This window comes from Somniosus microcephalus, unplaced genomic scaffold (assembly GCF_052327205.1).
Source record: "Somniosus microcephalus isolate GS21.2 unplaced genomic scaffold, FLI_Smic_1.0 unresolved_chr7, whole genome shotgun sequence".
Classification (NCBI taxonomy): domain Eukaryota; kingdom Metazoa; phylum Chordata; class Chondrichthyes; order Squaliformes; family Somniosidae; genus Somniosus; species Somniosus microcephalus.
In genome coordinates, this window is record NW_028225185.1 from 48,003,143 (window position 1) to 48,008,327 (window position 5,185).

At 43.2% G+C, this 5,185-nt stretch overlaps 1 pseudogene; it reads left to right on the top strand.

The window, feature by feature from the left end:
• The first annotated feature begins 3,458 nt into the window (after positions 1–3,458).
• LOC147086894 (uncharacterized) lies at positions 3,459–4,467 on the top strand (annotated as a pseudogene).
• Positions 4,468–5,185: the final 718 nt, after the last annotated feature.

A 5,185-nucleotide genomic window follows, 5' to 3' on the forward strand; every position in this document is an offset into this window, starting at 1 on the left:
TCGTCATTTGCAATGCAATAGAACATTGCAATGGAATCTCTCTTTGCAATATAATAGTCATTTGCAATGTAAAAGCACATTGCAATGGAATATCACTTAGCAATGTAATAGTGATTTGAAATGCAATTGCAAATTGCAATGGAATATCATAGTCATTTGCAATGCAATAGACCATTGCAATGGAATATCATTTTGAAATATAACAGTCATTAGCAATGCAATAGGACATTACAATGGAATACCACTTAATGGCCCAGAAATTCGGGTCTCCACGAGTGAGTACGCAGGGGGTACTCACCCGTAGGCCCGATGGAAGTGCCAGTTTCCTGCATGCACTGAGCATGCACGGGAAACCGGTACTTCCATTCCTCTGAAGGAAGGGGTTCAGAGGTCGAATGCGTGCGCGGGGGAGGCTGCGCGTGCGCATCAAACTTACGTTTTTTTACACGTTTTCCCTGGATCGAAAACCTGCAGGATTTAAAAATGTAAAAAGTGGCATAAGGCCTGCTTTTTAAAAGGTAAGTGATGAAAAATTATAATTAAACCTTTTTCCACAGGTTTATTATTTTTAAATACTTTAACGGAAGGTAAGTTTATATTTAGCTCCGTTAGAATATAAAATTACTTTTTTCAAAAATTTAAATTATTGTTTAAAATAGTTATTTCATGTAATTTATAGTTTATTTAAAAATGAGATGTTTTTTAAAAATGTATTTGAATGTTTAGTGCTATTTTGGCGGCATAGTATTTATAAGTCTTGACAGTTCTTCCTCTCAGATTATGAATGAAGCATTACCTGCTCCGATTGGCTGCCCATGGCCCACGTGATCCCAGGGGATGCATCGAACTACGCAAGCCCTGCGCACCGGCTGCTGGACCAGGCCCAGGATCGGAATTCCATGGGGACCCGCAGCTCAACAGCCGGCACACAAGGTAGAGTGCACATCGGGGGCTTGCACCCGCGGGAAGCCTCTGACCCGAATTTCTGGGCCATTAATATATCGTAGTCATTTGCAATGCAATTGAACATTGTAATGGAATATTGCTTTGCAATATAAACGTCATTTGCAATGCAATAGTATATTATGATGGAATATATCTTTGCTATATAATAGTCATTTGCAATGCAACAGCACATTGGAATGTAATAAGATTTTGCAATACAACTGTCATTTTAAAAGCAATAGGACATAGCAATGGAATATCACTTTGCAATACCATAGTAATTTGCAATGCAATAGACTACTGCAATGGAATATCGCTTTGCAATTTAACCGTCATTTGAAATGCAATAGAACATTGCAATGGTATATCTCTTTGCAATTTAAATGTCATTTGCAATGCAAAAGCATATTGCAATGGAATATCACTTAGCAATGTAATAATCATTTGAAAAGCAATGGCACAATGCAATGGAATATTAATTTTGAATATAAAGTCATTTGTAGTGCAGTAGAACATTGCAATGGAATATCATTTTGCAATATAACAGTCATTAGCAATGGAATGGGACATTACAATGGAATACAACTTAATATATCGTAGTCATTTGCAATGCAGTAGCATATTGCAATGGAATATCACTTAGCAATATAATTGTCATTTAAAATGCAGTAGCACATTGCAATGGAATATCATTTTGGAATAATATAGTCATTTGCAATGCAATAGAACATTGCAATGGAATATCATTTTGAAGTATAGCAGTCATTAGCAATGAAATAGCACATTACAATGGAATACCACTTAAAAATATCGTAGTCATTTGTAATGCAATAGAACATAGCAGTGGAATATCACTTTGCAACATAATAGTCATTTGCAGTGCAAGAGAACATTACAATGCAATATCGATTTTTCAATAAAATCAGCATTGCAATTCAACAGCACATTGTAATGGAATATCACTTAGCAATATAATAGTCATTTGCAGTGCAATAGAACATTGCAATGGGATATCATTTTGCAATATAACAGTCATCAGCAATGCAATAGGACATTAGAATGGAATACCACTTAACAATACCGTAGTCATTTGTAATGAAATAGAGCATTGCGATGGAATATCAATTTGCAATATAATATTCATTTGCAGTGCAATAGGACATGGCAATGGAATGCCAATTAATAATATCGCAGTCATTTGCAATGCAATAGAAAATTTCAGTGGAATATCATTTTTCAATATAACAGTCATTAGCATTGCAATAGGACATTAGAATGGAATAGCACTAAACAATATCGTAGTAATTTGCAATGAAATATATAGGATTGCGATGAAATATCGGTGGCGTCGTGGTTATGTCACTAGATTTGTAAGCTATGAAACTCGATCAAATGCTTTGAGGCATATGGGTTCAAATCCCACCACGGCAGCTGGAGGAACTTAAATTTAATTCTGGAATTAAAATGTTAGACTTAGTAATGGCGACCATGATACCATTGTCGATTGTTGCAAAAACCCATCTGGTTCAGTAATGCCCTTTAGGGAAAGAAATCTGCCGTCCTTACCTGGTCTGGTCCACATGTGACTCCAGACCCACAGCAATGTGGTTGACTCTTAATGCCCTCTGAAATGGCCTAGCAAGCCACTCAGCTGTAAACAACTGCTACAAGAAAAGAATAAGAATAAAACCGGTTGGACCACCCGGCATCGACTTCGGCACCGGAAACGACAATAACAACGGCAAAACCAGCCCTGTCGACCCTGCAAAGTCTTCCTTACCAACATCTGGGGGCTTGTGCCAAAATTGGAAGAGCTGTCCCACAGACTAATCAAGCAACAGCCTGACATAGTCATAATTACCGAATTTTACCTTAAAACCAATGTCCCAGACACCACCATCGCCATCGCTGGGTATGCCCTGTCCCACTGGCAGGACAGACCCACCAGAGGTGGTGGCACAGTGGTATACAGTCGGGAGGGAGTAGCCCTGGGAGACCGTAACATTGACTCAGGACCCCATGAGGTCTCATGGCATCAAGTCAAACATGGGCAAGGAAACCTCCTGCTAATTACCACCTAACACCCTCCCTCAGCTGATGAATCAGTACTCCTTCATGTTGAACACCAATTGGAAGAAGCTTTGAGAGTGGCAAGGGCACAAAATATCCTCTGCGTGGGGGACTTCAAAGTCCATCACCAAGAGTGGCTCGGTAGCACCTCAACTGACTGAGCTGGCCGAATCCTAATGGATATAGCTGCCAGACTGGGTCTGCGACAGGTGGTGAGGGAACCAACAAGAGGGAAAAAGCTACTTGATCTCGTCCTCAACAATCAACCTGTTGCAGATGCATCTGTCCATGACAACATTGGTGGAAGTGACCACCGCACACTCCTTGTGGAGACGAAGACCCGTCATCATGTTGAAGATACCCTCCACCGTGTTGTGTGGCACTACCACCGTGCTAAATGGGGCAGATTTCGAACAGATCTGGCAACTCAAAGCTGGGCATCCATGAGGCGCTGTTGGCCATCAGCAGCAGCAGAATTGTAGTCAACCACAATCTGTAACCTCATGGCCCGGAATATCCCTCACTCTACCATTACCATCAAGCCGGGAGATCAACCCTGGTTTAACGAAGAGTCCAGGAGAGCATGCCGGGAAACTCACCAGGCACACCGAAAAATGAGGTTGCAACCTGGTGAGGCGACAACACTGGACTACCTGCATGCCCAACAACGGAAGCAACATGCGATAGACAGAGCGAAGCGATCTCACAACCTTCGGAACAAGTCAAAGCTCCACAGTCTTACCACATCCAGTCGTGAGTGGTGGTGGACAATTAAACAGTTAACAGGAGGAGGAGGCTCCAAAAATATCCCCATCCTCAATGATGGTGGAGCACAGCACGTGAGTGCAAAAGACAAGGCTGAAGCATTTGCAACTATCTTCAGCCAGAAGTGCTGAGTGGATGATCCAACTCGGCCTCCTACTTAGGTCCCCAGCATCACAGATGCCAGTCTTCAGCCCATTCAATCCACTCCACGTGATGTCAAGAAACGGCTGAAGACACTGGATACTGCAAAGGCTATGGGCCCTGACAACATTCCGGCAATAGTACTGAAGACTTGTGCTCCAGAACTAGCTCCGCCCCTAGCCAATCTGTTCCAGTACAGCTACAACACTGGCATCTACCCGGCAATGTGGAAAATTGCCCAAGTATGTCCTGTCTACAAAAAGCAGGACAAATCCGACCCGGCCAATTATCATCCCATCAGTCTACTCTCAATCATCAGCAAAGTGATGGAAGGTGTCGTCGAAAGTGCTATCAAGCGGCACTTACTCAGCAATAACCTGCTAACTGACGCCCACTTTGGGTTCCGCCAGGGCCACTCAGCTCCTGACCTCATTACAGCCTTGTTCCAAACATGGACCAAAGAGCTGAACTTAAGAGGTAAGATGAGAGTGACTGCCCTTGACATCAAGGCAGCATTTGATCAAGTGTAGCATCAAGGAGCCCTAGCTAAACTGAAGTCAATGGGAATCATGGGGAAAACTCTCCATTGGTTGGAATCATACCTAGCACAAAGGAAGTTGGCTATGGTTGTTGGAGGTCATTCATCTCAATCACATGACATCACTGCAGGTGTTCCTCCGGGCAGTGTCCTAGGCCCAACCAACTTCAGCTTTTTCATCAATGACCTTCCCTCCATCATAAGGTCAGAAGTGGGGATGTTCGCTGATGATTGCACACTGTTCAGCACCATTCGAGACTCGTCAGATACTGACGCAGTCCGTGTCCATATGCAGCAAGACCTGGACAAAATTCAGACTTGGGCTGACAAGTGGCAAGTAACATTCGCACCACACAAGTGCCAGGCAATGACCATCTCCAAAAAGTGAGACTCTAACCATCTCCCCTTGACGTTCAATGGCATTACCATTGCTGAATCCCCCCCCCCCCTATCAACATCCTGGGGGTTACCATTGATCAGAAGCTGAAGTGGACCAGCCATATAAATACTGTGGCTGCAAGAGCAGGCTAGAGGCTGGGAATTCTGCGTCGATGTCTCACCTTCTGACTCCCCAAAGCCTTTCCACCATCTGCAAGGCACAAGTCAGGAGTATGATGGAATACTCTCCACTTGCCTGGATGATTGCAGCTCCAACAACACTCAAGAAGCTCGACACCATTCAGGATAAAGCAGCCCGCTTGATTGGCACTCCATCCACCACCTTCA